General features: G+C 39.4%; 1 protein-coding gene across 2 annotated transcripts in view; it reads left to right on the top strand.

Annotated features, from left to right (window-relative positions):
• The first annotated feature begins 2,531 nt into the window (after positions 1-2,531).
• The window catches only part of acaca (acetyl-CoA carboxylase alpha), a 122,145-nt gene continuing 106,992 nt past the window's right edge, over positions 2,532-17,684 (top strand). For both annotated transcript variants that reach the window (XM_034178782.1, XM_034178781.1), the window contains exon 1: positions 2,532-2,720. The gene's annotated coding sequence lies outside the window, so the exon portion shown is untranslated. The remainder of the gene's footprint in view (positions 2,721-17,684) is intronic.

Raw genomic sequence — 17,684 nt, 5'->3', positions numbered from 1 at the left:
CATCTCATACAAAATAGGAGCAAAACCAAAAGCGTTGCGTTTATATTTTTGTTGAGTGTGTGTGTGTGTGTGTGTATATATATATATATATAGTTATATATATATAGTTATACTGAGGCTGGACTGTAAGTACAGCATCAGTTGTTGTTTCATCTCCTGATTACCGTAGGTTAAAAAATTGCTGTGTGTCCCGTGGACTTTAATTCAGATTCTTTCTGTTCATCATCTTGTCAATACAAGCAATATTATTGATGGTGGTGCAGTATTGGCTTTACTGTTATTTTTATCGGGTGAATTTTGGACTTATTCTTAAGAGTTTTTCTTTTCACAATGTCTGTCTTACTTTGTCCTCATAAATTGTGTGCGGTGTACAGTTCACATCCATAACTTATAGGCTCACATGAACTATTGGTTCTCATGGCAGTTTGAATGCCACTGAAAACAAAGCTTTGAAAAAAAAAAGATACGGTTTTGTGAGCCAAATTTTAACATTTATTAATCCGTATGGCAGCTCAGTTATTGTAGTTCGTGTGTTTTTCTCTTTACATAACAAATGAGATGAATGAATGAAGAGGTGCTTTTTAATTTTTTTCTCTTCTATTTAACCTGAACATGTTCCAAAATAGTCTCTCGTACAGGCTTCTCTGTGGTCCCAACTCAAGCATGAAAATGGAACTTTTAAGTGTGCAGTACCATGTACTCTGTATCAGCACAACAATAATGCTCCACACTTAGAATCACAATTTGTACATTGCTGTACAGTACATTATTATGCAATTAAGGTTTGTATAATTGTATAGTACATTATTATGCAAGGCAGTAATTTTTTTTTTTTGTGGAGTCTGACATGCCCAGCTCTCGTCTGTATTTTGTGAAGTATCCAGAAGTCAAGGACGGTATTGGACATGAGACATTTTAATGACATTTGTTTTTCAGAAATAATTGTAAGCTGCACACTTTGAAAGTGACTGGATATACAGTACCTGTGTTGTAATAATAAAGTGTGTAGTACAAGAGTGTGGCCACTAGGTGGAGGCACTGATCTATATGGGTCCCGTCTTGTCGATCTGTTTCTACATTCATTTGAAGATATTTGCGTGATAGTGCAGTTGTTCAAAACTAACCATGGCACAAATACAAAAACAAGGCATACATGATCAGACCATAAACCAGTAATGAGCAAAAAAAAAAATATATTTGATTTTAGCACACATTAACACTTCTCATTTTTGATGTATATATTTTATTTTATTTCTTTTTTTATTTTAGTTTTTTAACAACCTGGGTGACCGATGTCTCACTTTAAAGTGAGAACAGCTCTCGCACATGACAGAACACCGGTACATTTGAGAAGGAACCGCCTTTTCCTGGTTTTTTTCACCTGCCCCGCCTCTTGGCTCCACTGTACCCACCCACAACAGTCGCTTTGGAAAGTGATTGGTCGACCTTAGAACGTCAGTTTCATAGAGCTAGAAGAAATAGAAATGTTCATTCTGTCTGCAGTCTATAAGATGTTTGATATTGTTAATATAACAATATAACATGCTTAGAGGATTTGATTTGATTTAATTTGACTCGCTAGCAGTCATATAAATATACAATAAATATAAATAAGAAACAAATATAAGTCGTGCACAAGATAAAAATGCCAAAATATAAATACACACTCATATTGTATGACACTTATGGAGTAAAAACCACAATTTAAAAATTCACTGAAAATAAACAGTCTAAAATGCTACAAACTAAGGCACAAATCAGTTTTTCTTAAACTGGCACCAGGATAACTCAAGAAAATGGCAAAATCAACCAACCTTATTCTATTTTATAAAGTGCGTGTATGTATGTATATATATATATATATATATATATATATATATATATATATATATATATATATATATATATACTGCACTTTTTCTTCAGTGTGTTGTAGGTTTAGTTGTTCATACAATTTTTGCTGTTGTGTCATTGGGTTTTAATTTTGGTTTAGCAGGAGGAGTCACTTGAGACATTTTTTAAACTTCAAATCAGTTTATAGATTCTCTACGGGATAATGAGAGGAAACCTCATATGGAATTTCAATATCCAGCTGGAAGCACTTTGTAGTAGTAACTGCAACCCCAAAGGGGCATTTAAGTATTTTCATTTAATTGCATTTTGTTATTTGGACAATTCAACTGTTAAACGAGTTTGTGTATATAGTCTATCATGTATATGGAAATTTTAAAAACTCATTTACTGACTCACTGACTAACTCCATTTATCTTATGTATCTCCTGCTAATCTCAGGCAATAATAATAATAATAAAGTATTATTATTATTATTATTAGAAATAGTCATGCAACAAGTAAATACATGAAACAGATATATATAAAAACTATAAAGCTATCTATCTTATTTTATTTTATTTTATTTTTTATTGAGCCCACTCCAACAGCAGCCTTCACGATGACTAAAACACATCTACGAACGCTTTTCTAGCTGATGTATTTCTGGAGCGTAGACAGAGGTCAGAGGTCGGCGTCCGGGAGTAACCCCAATGCTTGTGCGTCGGCATCGTCACATCACCCCACTATCTGCTGTTGTCGCGGTGTGACGTCATCATGATGTGATTTTTCATCATCACTGGGACCACAGATGTGTTGCACGCCGATTTAATTCGCAAATCTTTCGGTCCGCCAACTTTTCAGGATTACTTGTCGGTTCGTCTCCGCCGGTGAGTTGTTATAAAGCTTCGTCACTGCGCCATGTCTGTTTATGTTCACCTGCTGGTGCAACTACTGCGCTCGACGCTGTGACGATATTTCGCTGTAATATTATAATAGCATTACTGACGGTAAGCTAGCTAACACCACGAGCGACTCACTCACTTTCATCTGCAAAGAGCACTCTATGCGTTTATTTATTATAAATATCATTTGGGCCAGAAGTTGATAGTTTTATTTATTTACTTTAACTGTCGCAATGTGGGTTTCGGTATTATTTGGTGATGTTGCTGTGGCTAACATTACGTGTGGCTGCAGTGTTCGGCTTGTTTTTCTGGTCCCGTGCCCATTTACCTGTAGGTAAGGTGTGTTCGAAAGCAAAAGTGCACCAGTTATGTCATTCTGATCTGAAATTCAAGTTTAAATCAAAATACTAACTACGAAATTATATACTGTGTTTCTGCAAAAATAAATAATGAAGCATTTTTTAATCAAGCGTCTGTAATCTAGCAATGTTATATGTTTGAAAAAAGGCTACATTGCAGTATTTTTTTTTCTGCAGCATGTATTGCAATATGAAAAACTACAATAATTTTCCCCAGATGACTTCATAGTTGTTGTGTGGGAGGAGATTGTCATGTTTTCACCAGTTTGTTTGTCTGTTTATGAACTGCCTGCAGCCCACATTTTTTTTTAAATTGAAGATTCATATCCTGATAGGCAATAAATGGTAAATGGACTGCATTTATATAGCGCTTTTCCATCTGTATCAGACGCTCAAAGCACTTTGCAATTATGCCTCACATTCACCCCGATGTCAGGGTGCTGTCATACAAGGCGCTCACTACACACCGGGAGCAATAGGGGATTAAAGGCCTTGCCCAAGGGCCCTTAGTGATTTTCCAGTCAGCGGGGATTTGAACCCATGATCTTCTGGTCTCAAGCCCAACACCTTAACCACTAGACCATCACCTCCCCTCCACTAGACCATCACCTCCTCAATTTCCAAGGTCATAGGTCAAAGTCAGTAAAAATGTTGGAAAATTGGAAAATTCTCTATCTTAGCATTTAAAAAAAATCATAACTCTGTCAAGGAAGATCTAATTTCATTCATATTTGAGAGTGTTATGTAGGATGGCCTTTATCAATTGACAGTTTTATCTGGATTTGAAATAGATTACAGATTTTGTGACTAACTGGCCATTTAAATTTAACATTGAAAACCCCATTTAACGTATATTTTTACCTTATATCTTAATCAAACATGCCCAGTCACTCTCATATTTGAAAGTGAGATGCAGACTGGCAATCACAATCACCTGACAAAGGTTGATCCAGATTGTGGATTTTGTGGACATTTGAATTTAATATTGAAAAGCCCATTTGGTGTTCATTTTGCATTATATCTCAAACAGAAGTGCTTTTGGACTGGATTAAAAATTATTTACAAAACCAGAAACAGTTTGTTAAACTTGGGGATTGCTGCTCTTCTTATCTGGACGTTGTTTGTGGGCTTCCCCAGGGTTCTGTGTTGGGACCAAAATTATTTATTTTGTACATTAATGATTTATGTAAAGTTTCGGATCAGTTTTAAGCCCCTTTCACACCGGGCCCACTTTGAGTTGCTTCGTGCGGCGTCATGACAACACCACGTGGAAGCAACCCAGTGCCGAGACGATGCAGCTCAACGCCACAACAGAGCGAGGGATGCAAAGGACGAAGCAAATCGGATGCCAAAAATTAAACATGTTTAATTTTTTTTTCGTCCTGTGCTCAAAGCAGAAATTAAGTGGTTTCAGCGCAAGTCAGGGCAAAGCGACGGTACTCAACGTGACTGAAAGCCACACCGTCACAATACAACGTTACCTGATGCCAATTTATGATTCATGCCATGTTCCATTGTTCCTGAAGTATAAATCACGCAGGATTGTTTTTATACTGTGTACACAATGCAGTGAAACTACACGCTCAAAGAGCACAGAAAAAAAATGCTGATTGCAGCCTGACTGCTGTTGCAGCTACTCACCCTTAAAGTCTATCACAACTGTTTAAATAAAGTCCATAAAAGTTCTGCTCACAGACTGATTGCCAGAGACAGGACATGTCCACATCCAGTGAAAAGTCCAGGCATCTCCAGTCCACTCACGGATGATTCGTTCGCGTGCGCACATGTGAGCAATTAAAAGAAAAAAAACTGTCTGGTTGCGTGCAGTTCCTCGCTCTCCCCTAAAACTTTCTCATCGTGTTAAATAAAGGACAAAAAAGGACATAAGTCCTGCTCATAGACTGATTGCCAGAGACAGGACATCAAGTATAACTCCAGACATCTCCACATTTACACATGGACAATTCGTTCACGCGAGTGTGCATGCAGCTTGTGGTCAAAGGAAGAAAGATAAACTATAACAGAACTCAGAGTGCAGCCTTGCACAAGAACAAATATAAACTAGAAGAGAAATCAGAGTGCACAGTCTGGCTGCAGCCAAACTGCACTCTGATTTCTCTGTGCAGAGAACCTGCAGGCTGCATCCTCACCTCTCTGTCCCCCTGCTGCGCGCACCTAACGCAGACATTCCTGCATCATCATGACGCCACAGGAAGCAACTCAAAGCAGCCCTGGTGTGAAAGGGGCTTAAGGCAGTTCTGTTTGCAGCTCAATCAATCAATCAATCAATTTTTTTTATATAGCGCCAAATCACAACAAACAGTAGCCCCAAGGCGCTTTATATTGTAAGGCAAGGCCATACAATAATTATGTAAAACCCCAACGGTCAAAACGACCCCCTGTGAGCAAGCACTTGGCTACAGTGGGAAGGAAAAACTCCCTTTTAACAGGAAGAAACCTCCAGCAGAACCAGGCTCAGGGAGGGGCAGTCTTCTGCTGGGACTGGTTGGGGCTGAGGGAGAGAACCAGGAAAAAGACATGCTGTGGAGGGGAGCAGAGATCGATCACTAATGATTAAATGCAGAGTGGTGCATACAGAGCAAAAAGAGAAAGAAACAGTGCATCATGGGAACCCCCCAGCAGTCTACGTCTATAGCAGCATAACTAAGGGATGGTTCAGGGTCACCTGATCCAGCCCTAACTATAAGCTTTAGCAAAAAGGAAAGTTTTAAGCCTAATCTTAAAAGTAGAGAGGGTGTCTGGATCTGGTTAGACGCCATGTTTCTAAGATTTGTGGGGCCAAGTACAATAACTTCAGTTTTATCTGAGTTTAAAAGCAGGAAATTAGAGGTCATCCATGTCTTTATGTCTGTAAGACAATCCTGCAGTTTAGCTAATTGGTGTGTCCCCTCTGGCTTCATGGATAGATAAAGCTGGGTATCATCTGCGTAACAATGAAAATTTAAGCAATACCGTCTAATAATACTACCTAAGGGAAGCATGTATAAAGTGAATAAAATTGGTCCTAGCACAGAACCTTGTGGAACTCCATAATTAACTTTAGTCTGTGAAGAAGATTCCCCATTTACATGAACAAATTGTAATCTATTAGACAAATATGATTCAAACCACCGCAGCGCAGTGCCTTTAATACCTATGGCATGCTCTAATCTCTGTAATAAAATTTTATGATCAACAGTATCAAAAGCAGCACTGAGGTCTAACAGAACAAACACAGAGATGAGTCCACTGTCCAAGGCCATAAGAAGATCATTTGTAACCTTCACTAATGCTGTTTCTGTACTATGATGAATTCTAAAACCTGACTGAAACTCTTCAAATAGACCATTCCTCTGCAGGTGATCAGTTAGCTGTTTTACAACTACCCTTTCAAGAATTTTTGAGAGAAAAGGAAGGTTGGAGATTGGCCTATAATTAGCTAAGATAGCTGTGTCAAGTGATGGCTTTTTAAGTAATGGTTTAATTACTGCCACCTTAAAAGCCTGTGGTACATAGCCAACTAACAAAGATAGATTGATCATATTTAAGATCGAAGCATTAAATAATGGTAGGGCTTCCTTGAGCAGCCTGGTAGGAATGGGGTCTAATAAACATGTTGATGGTTTGGATGAAGTAACTAATGAAAATAACTCAGACAGAACAATCGGAGAGAAAGAGTCTAACCAAATACCGGCATCACTGAAAGCAGCCAAGATAACGATACGTCTTTGGGATGGTTATGAGTAATTTTTTCTCTAATAGTTAAACTTTTATTAGCAAAGAAAGTCATGAAGTCATTACTAGTTAAAGTTAAAGGAATACTCAGCTCAATAGAGCTCTGACTCTTTGTCAGCCTGGCTACAGTGCTGAAAAGAAACCTGGGGTTGTTCTTATTTTCTTCAATTAGTGATGAGTAGAAAGATGTCCTAGCTTTACGGAGGGCTTTTTTATAGAGCAACAGACTCTTTTTCCAGGCTAAGTGAAGATCTTCTAAATTAGTGAGACGCCATTTCCTCTCCAACTTACGGGTTATCTGCTTTAAGCTACGAGTTTGTGAGTTATACCACGGAGTCAGGCACTTCTGATTTAAAGCTCTCTTTTTCAGAGGAGCTACATCATCCAAAGTTGTCTTCAGTGAGGATGTAAAACTATTGACGAGATACTCTATCTCACTTACAGAGTTTAGGTAGCTACTCTGCACTGTGTTGGTATATGGCATTAGAGAACATAAAGAAGGAATCATATCCTTAAACCTAGTTACAGCGCTTTCTGAAAGACTTCTAGTGTAATGAAACTTATTCCCCACTGCTGGGTAGTCTATCAGAGTAAATGTAAATGTTATTAAGAAATGATCAGACAGAAGGGAGTTTTCAGGGAATACTGTTAAGTCTTCTATTTCCATACCATAAGTCAGAACAAGATCTAAGATATGATTAAAGTGGTGGGTGGACTCATTTACTTTTTGAGCAAAGCCAATAGAGTCTAATAATAGATTAAATGCAGTGTTGAGGCTGTCATTCTCAGCATCTGTGTGGATGTTAAAATCGCCCACTATAATTAGATGATACAAACCTGTTTTGTTCAGGAGAAAATCTGCAGCAATTTATTGTCCGATTTACATATTGGGATGATAAAGTTAAAGAGATGGTTTGATATTAATACATTTTCACTAAAATTGTCTAAAACTAAAATAATGTTATTTGGGAATTACAATAAAGACATACAAATTCAGTTAAATATACAAGGGGTAATCATAGAGCGTGTCAAATAAAATAAGTTCATAGGTGTTATTATTGTTGAAAGAATTAATTGGAAAGCTCATATTCAACATATTCAAAACAAAGTGTCAAAAAGTATTGTAGTACTAAATAAGGTAAGGCATGTTCTTGATTGCAAAGCACTTCATACTCTGTATTGTTTATTGGTTGCTCCCTACCTGGCTTACTTTGCTGAAGTTTGGGGCAATAATTATAAAACTACATTGCAATCATTATTCATTCTTCAAAAAAGAGCATTAAGAACAATTCACAATGTAGGTTATTGAGATCACACCAATTCATTGTTTATTAAATCTAAAATATTAAAACTTCACGATATGATTACATTTAAAACTGTGCAATTAATGTATAAAGTGAAATATAATCAACTGCTCCTCACAATTCAAGAATTGTTTAAGGAGAGAGAGAGGGAAAATATAATTTAAGGGGCTTGTATCATTTTAAAATTGCGACCAGGAAAGGCTTTCTACTTGTGGCCCTAAAATATGGAATAATCTGGTGAAGGAACTCAAGTGATGTCCAAATCAGTTTTGCTTTATGTTAATGCAAAGTTCTGATTGAACTTGAACATTTGTGTGCAGTGTGCTGCTCGTGTTGTTATATAAACATTATGTGTAAAAGTAAAACTGTGTTTGTCTGTGTGGCATGACAAGCAGATGAACAATATGTCTCATGGTGTTCCAGAGGACATATAGGATACTATTATTATTATTATTATTAATTATCAATATCATTATTATAATTATTATTATCATTATAAGATTTGAGGTTATTAGCAAGTTATATTATGATTTATATCACAGACAAATTAGCCGTGAAACATAATATCCAACAGATCTATATTTTGTATAATATTTAACTTGTGAAAAGCCACTTCTAACAGAACTTTAACCTTGACAGTTTTTTCCTAGGTAAAAATTTATGGAATTGGAAACTTGTGTTTGCAGAGCGCGGTTCTTGAGTTTTTTTTTTTTTTTTTTTTTTGAAGGGAATGCATCTATACAGAAAATAAAATTGCTAACTTAAAAACTTGAAAATTGATTTTTAGTTATTTTTACTCAACAAGGCATTCTTGTCAAACCATAATTAATTGTAAAAGTAAGATAAAAATAATAATTTTGCACAATACAAAAAGGAGCATTTCTACATTCACAGATGTAGGACTGTGGTACTTTTTCGGTACACACAACTTTCTGTAATTGGTCACACACAAATATTGCAATTTAATTTTTTTTTTATTTATTAATCTGCAACAGCCAGTCTACAAATTATTCATTATTCACAGCAAATACAAATTATTAAAATACAAGCAGAATTTCAATACTTGACTCGATCTTTCTTTTGTTTCTTATGTGTTTATTTATTTCTTAAGACCCAGTCAACAGAAGGTAATGAGAAAAGGAGAGAATATCAGGTGTCTGTGTGTCAAACTGTATGGGGCAATCAGATCACTTCAGCATTATGTAATGTGAACATTGCCAGAGAGGCAGTCATTCCATAGAGACATGAATGTGTGCTGTACACTATGCGCACACATGGAGCAAACAGATTTTGTATGCAGTGGTTAGGGTGAAAGAGGGCACACATTTTACCTCCACGTGTTGAACGAGTGAGTCTTTTTTCTGTTTCAGTGCTACTTGCTGCTGTCTTAATTCCACACACATTGTGTGTCGTGTGAGACCTTTGGCACCCTAATAAACTTTTTTTTTTAACTTTGCTCCATGCATAGATACCACAGATACTAAAGGTTCTAATCAGACATCAGGTATCAGGTATGAAGAAGTGGCATTGTGTCATCCCTAATACAACAACAAATTGGAAAAAGTTTCGATGGTATGGAAAGCGCCACTGTCTCTAAGCCGTCCAGCATAGCTGGTCTCACTACTGTCTTTTAAACTCTCCCTCTTACTCCTGCAGATATCCTTCTATCACAAATCACTCCTGCCACTTTTCTTCACCTTCGCCTCTCTAGTACACTGTCCATTACTTTGGATAGCTGACTCCCAAGTTTTAAAACTCATCTACCTTCACAACATCTACTCCTTCCAACTGCATTATTTTACCTTGCTCTCCCTTATTTACACACATACTCCATTTTGCTCCAAATGACATTCATTCCCTTTCTCTTCAGAGCATATCTCCACCTTTCCAGGCTAGTCTCAACCTCCTGTCTTCTCTCATTACATATGACAATGTCTGCAAATGTCATAGTCCATGGAGACTCCTGTCTGATCTTTTCTGTCAACTTGTCCATAACCATTGTAAACAAAGAGCTGAGAGCCTATCCCTGATTTCATGTTTCATCTGGTCATCAGCATTTCAAATGTGAATATACATCCACTCTTACATTTCAGGCTTGTAACACATTCCAAAAAACTTGGAATGGTGGCACTTTAGGGCTAGTAATGAGGTTAAAAATAAATTATGCTATTTCAAACCGGTGATATCAACAGGTGATTTGAATCATGATGTGGGACAAAAGCAGTATCCACAGATGGCTGGATCTCTGAGTAGCAAAGATGAAGAGAGGCTCTGCAGTTTGTCAACAAATGCATCAGAAAATTACTGAAAAGTTTAAGAACTAAGGATTGGCATATCCCTCCCTGTATAGTGTAGAATATCATTAAACTATTTCAGGAATCTGGAGTAATTTCTGTTTCCTCAGATGGCATTGCATCAAGAACAGTCATTCATCAATAGCTGATATAACCACATAGGCAAGGGATTACTTGGGGAAACCTTTGTGAAGCGCTAGAATATGGAGTTACTTTCACAAATGGCATTTAAAATTTTGTGTGCAAAAAAGGAGCCTTCTTTTGTTTGGGACCATCACATAGTTGAAATGTATATTGTCGTCAGATGAATCAGTATTCCAGATCTTTTTTTTTGGTGTGTGTGTGTGTGGGGGGGGGGGTTGTGTGGTCCAGACCAAAAACAAATGGACTGCATTTATATAGCGCTTTACCATCTGCATCAGATGCTCAAAGCGCTTTACAATTATGCCTCACATTCACCCCGATGTCAGGGTACTGCTGTACAAGGCGCTCACTACACACCGGGAGCAATAGGGGATTAAAGGCCTTGCCCAAGGGCCCTTAGTGATTTTACAGTCAGGCGGGGATTTGAACCTATGATCTTCTGGTCTCAAGCCCAACACCTTAACCACTAGACCATCACCTCCCCCATAACAAAAACAAAAAGGACCATTCCGTGTTATCAGTAACAAGTCCAAAAGCTAGTGTCTGTGATGTTGTGGGATTGTGTCAGTGTTCTTGGCAAAGGTAATTTACACCTCTGTGCTTGCTGCATTAATGCTGAAAAGTACACTGAGATTTGAGTGCAACATTTGCTGCCTTCAATATGGTGTCTTTTCCAGGGACATGCATGCATTTTTCAACAAGACAATGCAAACCACATTCTACAAATAATACAAAGGCATTTCTGCAGAAGGAGAGAATACAGATCAGGTACTGGACTGGCTTACTTCCAGTTCTACACTGTCTCCAAAAGAGTGTGTGAAGAATGTTGAAATGAAAAATGCAACAGTGCAGGGTTGCCACTGTTGCATTTTTCACACCCTAAGATGTGTTTATGCACTACTCACACTTATTAAAGGAGCAGCGACATGTTTTAGGTTATGTTAAAGTGGGGGAAATAAGTATTTGAGCCACTGTTAATTTTGCAGGTTTTTCCACCTACAAAGAGTGGAGAGGTCTATATTTTTTATCATAGGTATGCTTCAACTGTTAGTGACAGAATCTAAAAAAATAAATAAATAAAAAAAATCCAGAAAATCACATTGTATGATTTTTTTTTTTAAATAATTAATTTGCATTTTATTGCATGAAATAAGTATTGGGTCACCTAGAAAAACAGACCTTAATAATTGGTACAGAAACATTTGTCTGCCATTACAGAGATCAGACATTTCCTGCAGTTCTTGACCAAGTTTTCACACAATGCAACAGGGATTTTGGTCCACCCCTCCATACAGATCTTTTCCAGATCTTTCAGTTTTTGAGTTTCAGCTCCCTCCAAAGATTTTCTATTGAGTTCAGGTCTGGAGACTGGCTCCACTCCAGGACCTTGAAATGCTTCTTACGGAGCCCCTCCTTAGTTGCCCTGGCTGTGTGTTTGGGGTCATTGTCATGCTGGAAGACCCAACCACAACCCATCTTCAATGCTTTTACTGAGGGAAGGAGGTTGTTTGCCAAAATCTCGCAATATATGACCCCATCCATCCTCCCTTCAATACGGTACAGTCGTCCTGTCCCTTTTGCAGAAGAGCACCCCCAGAGTATATTTCCACCCCCATGCTTCATGGTTGGGATGGTTTTCTTGGGGTTGTTCTCATCCTCTAAACACGGCGAGTGGAGTTGATTCCAAAAAGCTCTGTTTCGATCTCGTCTGACCACATGACCTTCTCCCATGCCTCCTCTGGATCATCCAGATGGTCACTGGTGACCTTCAGACTGGTCTGGACATGTGCTGGCTTGAGCAGGGGACCTTGCTGCCCTACAGGATTTTAAACCATGACGACATTCTGTGTTACTAATGTAATCTTTGTGACTGTTGTCCCAGCTCTCTTCAGGTCATTGACCAGGACCTCCTGTGTAGTTTTGAGCTTTCTCAGAATCATCCTTACGCACAAAGTGAGATCTTACATGGAATCCTAGACCGAGGGAGATTGACCGTCATCTTGTGTTTCTTCCACTTTCTAATAAATAATCATAACAGTTGTCTTCTACCAAGCTGCTTGCCTGTTGTCCTGTAGTCCATCCCAGCCTTGTGCAGGTCTACAGTGTTGTCCTTGATGTCCTTAAACAGTTCTTTGGTCTTGGTCATGGTGGATAGGTTGTAGTGTGATTGATTGAGTGTGTGCACAGGTGTCTTTTATACAGGTAAGAAGTTCAAACAGGTGCAGTTAATACAGGTAAAGAGTGCAGAATAAAAGGGCTTCTTAAAGACAAATTAACAGGTCTGTGAGAGCCAGAATTGTTGCTGGTTTTTAGGGGATCAAATACTTATTTCATGCAATAAAATGCAAATTAATTATTTAAAAGTCATACAATGTGATTCTCTGGATTTTTTTTAGATTCTGTCTCTCACAGTTGAAGTGTACCACGATAAAAAATACAGACCTCTCCATTCTTTGTAGGTGGAAAAACCTACAAAATTAACAGTGGATCAAATACTTATTTCCCCCCACTGTATATAATTGCAAGAATGGACATATTTGTTTGTTTTGATACTTCTTGAGTGGTTTGGCAGTTTTTCTTAAAATTAAAATCCACATCAAAACTGAAAATTTCCCCATCACAAAACAGCTCAATATGCCAACAAAACAGTGAGTAAGCCAAAGTTCAACATTAAATGACATGTCACATTGAAATCATAACAGTTAAGATTTAGCCCATCTGATGATCCACTGGGATTACTTTGTGTACTTCCGTGGCTGATTTCAAAGTATACGGCATTCACAACAAGCAGCTACGGAGACTTCCGAAAACAAAGTACTCATGTGTTTTCGGTAGCGGTGACATGATTATTACAAGTGTACCGGCACACGCTTGAATGGAATGTAGCTGCAAACGTTAAGAAATGAGGCACTGATTAATTCCAAAGTTTACACAAGTGTGATGTTGTGTTATGACGACTCGTTTTTAAGTGATAACTGTTCATTTTGATGCAGCCACGGTAAAATCTGGAGCCCTGAGAAGGTTTAGTGCACCTGCACAATTAGTCATAAACACAGCCTGTTAAAATCAAAATAAATGCTTATAAGTGTTGTGTATATAACTGTGAAAAAAAAAAAAAAAAATATATATATATATATATATACTCAACAAAAATATAAACGCAACACTTTTGGTTTTGCTCCCATTTTGTACGAGATGAACTCAAAGATCTAAAACTTTTTCCACATACACAATATCACCATTTCCCTCAAATATTGTTCACAAACCAGTCTAAATCTGTGATAGTGAGCACTTCTCCTTTGCTGAGATAATCCATCCCACCTCACAGGTGTGTCATATCAAGATGCTGATTAGACACCATGATTAGTGCACAGGTGTGCCTTAGACTGCCCACAATAAAAGGCCACTCTGAAAGGTGCAGTTTTATCACACAGCACAATGCCACAGATGTCGCAAGATTTGAGGGAGCGTGCAATTGGCATGCTGACAGCAGGAATGTCAACCAGAGCTGTTGCTCGTGTATTGAATGTTCATTTCTCTACCATAAGCCGTCTCCAAAGGCGTTTCAGAGAATTTGGCAGTACATCCAACCAGCCTCACAACCGCAGACCACGTGTAACCACACCAGCCCAGGACCTCCACATCCAGCATGTTCACCTCCAAGATCGTCTGAGACCAGCCACTCGGACAGCTGCTGAAACAATCGGTTTGCATAACCAAAGAATTTCTGCACAAACTGTCAAACCGTCTCAGGGAAGCTCATCTGCATGCTCGTCGTCCTCATCGGGGTCTCAACCTGACTCCAGTTCGTCATCGCAACTTCACACAGCCATTGAAGAGGAGTGGAGCAACATTCCACAGGCCACAATTGACAACCTGATCAACTCTATGCGAAGGAGATGTGTTGCACTGCATGAGGCACATGGTGGTCACACCAGATACTGACTGATATCCCCCCCCAATAAAACAAAACTGCACCTTTCAGAGTGGCCTTTTATTGTGGGCAGTCTAAGGCACACCTGTGCACTAATCATGGTGTCTAATCAGCATCTTGATATGGCACACCTGTGAGGTGGGATGGATTATCTCGGCAAAGGAGAAATGCTCACTATCACAGATTTAGACTGGTTTGTGAACAATATTTGAGGGAAATGGTGATATTGTGTATGTGGAAAAAGTTTTAGATCTTTGAGTTCATCTCATACAAAATGGGAGCAAAACCAAAAGTGTTGCGTTTATACGAGGTCTGTTAGAAGAGTATCCGACCTTTTTATTTTTTTCAAAAACCATATGGATTTGAATCACGTGTGATTGCATCAGCCAAGCTTGAACCTTCGTGCGCATGCGTGACTTTTTTCACGCCTGTCGGTTGCGTCATTCGCCTGTGAGCAGGCTTTGTGTGAGCAGTGGTCCACCCCTCTCGTCGAATTTTTATTGCGAATTAATGTCTGAACGATTTGGAGCTATGCTGCATCAATTTTTTCCAGAAACTGTGAGAGACCTCCAGGTGGTAACCATTCGGAAAATTCAAATGGCTTTGAGGGATGATTTTATGGGGATTACACAGATTAAGGAGTGCTCCAGCCGGTTTAAAGACCGCCCACAGCTGCTGAGAGCGCGCCGCGCTCCGAGCGCCGATCGACAGGCTGAAACCCCGCTGAAACAACCAGATCATTTCCAACGTGAAGGCTTTGTTGATCCGGGACATCGTCTGACTTGCACAAAAATGGCAGGAGACATGGACATCAGTACTTTTTCGGCACATTCCACTGTTACAGGAGTTTTTTTCATGGAAAGAAAAGCGGACGGATGCGCCACCGTGCCGCTCATGGCGCGGCACAAAACCACCTCCGTGTTGGTCTCACAGGACGGCTTTCAGACGGCTGTCGGTGGGTTTTCCGAGAAATTGTGGATGAGCCTGGACATGCCAGAACATGTCCTGTGAGGCTTCATCACGGTGTTGCTTTGCGCCATGCGGCTCCACCGTGACACACGGAATTCCTCCGCACGTCTGTCTCAATGTGCCGAAAAAGTGCTGATGTCCACGTCTTCCGCAATTCCTGTGCTAATCAGAGGACGTTCCGGATAAAACACAGCGTCTAGTTTGGAAATGAACGGCACATTCCACTGTTACAGGAGTTTTTGTCATGGAAAGAGGAGCGGAGGAATTCCGCGCGTCGTGGCGGTGCCGCATGGCGCATAGCAACGCCGTGATGAAGCCTCACAGGACATGTTCTGGCATGTCCAGGTTCATCCACAATTTCTCGGATAGTCACACGACTGAAAACCCACTGAAAGCCATCTCAAAGCCGTCCTGTGAGACCAACACGGAGGTGGTTTTGTGCCGCGTCATGAGCGGCACGGTGGCGCATTCGTCCGCTTTTCTTTCCATGAAAAAACTCCTGTAACAGTGGAATGTGCCGAAAAAGTACTGATGTCCATGTCTGCTGCCATTTTTGTGTAAGTCAGACGATGTCCCGGATCAACAAAGCCTTCACGTTGGAAATGATCTGGTTGTTTCAGCGGGGTTTCAGCCTGTCTATCGGCACTCGGAGCGCGACGCGCTCTCAGCAGCTGTGGGCGGTCTTTAAACCGGCTGGAGCACTCCTTAATCTGTGTAATCCCCATAAAATCATCCCTCAAAGCCATTTTAATTTTCAGAATGGTTACCACCTGGAGGTCTCTCACAGTTTCTGATCAGATCTGTGCGTTAAAATAGCCTGCTGCGCACAGACTGACTAAGATACAAATTCCCACAGACTCTCAAAGTAAAATAAAAATTTTACTTTCATTGAAAGCTGCATTGAAAAATACACAAAGCAAAAGTTAAAAAAATGAACATGCCACTCACCAAGCTGTAAAGATTTCCAAATTTAAAAGTCCATAACATCAAAGAAGCCCCCACGCATGTATCATGAGCGCACGCATGCGAAATCGCCAGCCAACGGATTAAAGGTCCACTAGTCTTCACACAGATGGACAGCCAGAGAATAATGTCCAAGTCCACTTGCCCTCAGGTTCTGATCGTGCGTGTGCATAATTAGGGAACAACACAAATTTGATGATTTGCGGAAGTTAATGTTGGATTTTACGGTCACAAATAGCCGTTTTAGCAATAAAACGCAAAACTCAATTTTTGACCGTAATCCAGTATTAACGTCCGCAAATCATCAGACACAAGGGGGGTTTTCCCCATTCTATTCCAATTCCAGCATTTGCACAGATCCATGTCCACCACTGAAGACTATAATCTTAATCCATATAATAATATAGTTTGGTAAAAATGTCATGCAGACAAAGGGTGTGGTCGGCTCGTCAGAGCTTACCATAGCAACAGCGTCTTCATGCAAAACTGAAAATTCTGTGAGCAGAATCCACATCAATACTTTTGTATGGTATGTTAAATTAATCCATTTCGGTGTTGTTGCTCCACCAGTCTCCCCCCTCGCTTTCTTCTTCTTCGTGTTTAGTGGCGGTTGGCAACCTCTCTCTCTCAGCTGACGGTGCCATTATTGACATCTACGTAGCAACGCATGTGGACAGGGAGCGGAGTAACACATTAAATGTGAAACGGTTTTAATATTTTGCCACTGTCAGTGCGATATTTTATGGTCTGAAATCTCACACCATTAACCAACCAGATTTGCAGAAAAAATGTAATTGGATTAGAATGTCCGATTGCAACCCTACCATCATCTCATCTGTCACGATTGTGGTACGTTAGGGAGTCCATTATCTCCTGAAAATGGTGCCTTTTCAGTTTTTCGAATCTGAGACATACATCTGTGTGTCCAGGCAGTCTGTAAAAACAGTGTGGTGGGGACAGTCCACGTCCATGATCATCACGGCAGCAGTAAACCAGCATCCTGTGACACAAACAACAGCGTCACGACACTTTAAGTTCCAAAATCCGACAGACTCTGAGATATGGGGTGAAGTGTTTCATCTCCTCTGCAAATCCGTGCCATCACTTCCAAAGAAAATCTCAGAAGATGTATGAATTGCCGAATGAGAGCAATAAAAAACATCAGAGACCACTAATTAGGAGAGACTTACAATCAAGACTTTGATGTTGTGTTGCTAATTGGGATTAAAAAAACGTGCAACATTTCC

This window comes from Thalassophryne amazonica, chromosome 9 (assembly GCF_902500255.1).
Source record: "Thalassophryne amazonica chromosome 9, fThaAma1.1, whole genome shotgun sequence".
NCBI lineage: Eukaryota > Metazoa > Chordata > Actinopteri > Batrachoidiformes > Batrachoididae > Thalassophryne > Thalassophryne amazonica.
Note: the sequence above shows the minus strand (reverse complement) of the source record. Positions and strands in the feature narration are given on the sequence as shown.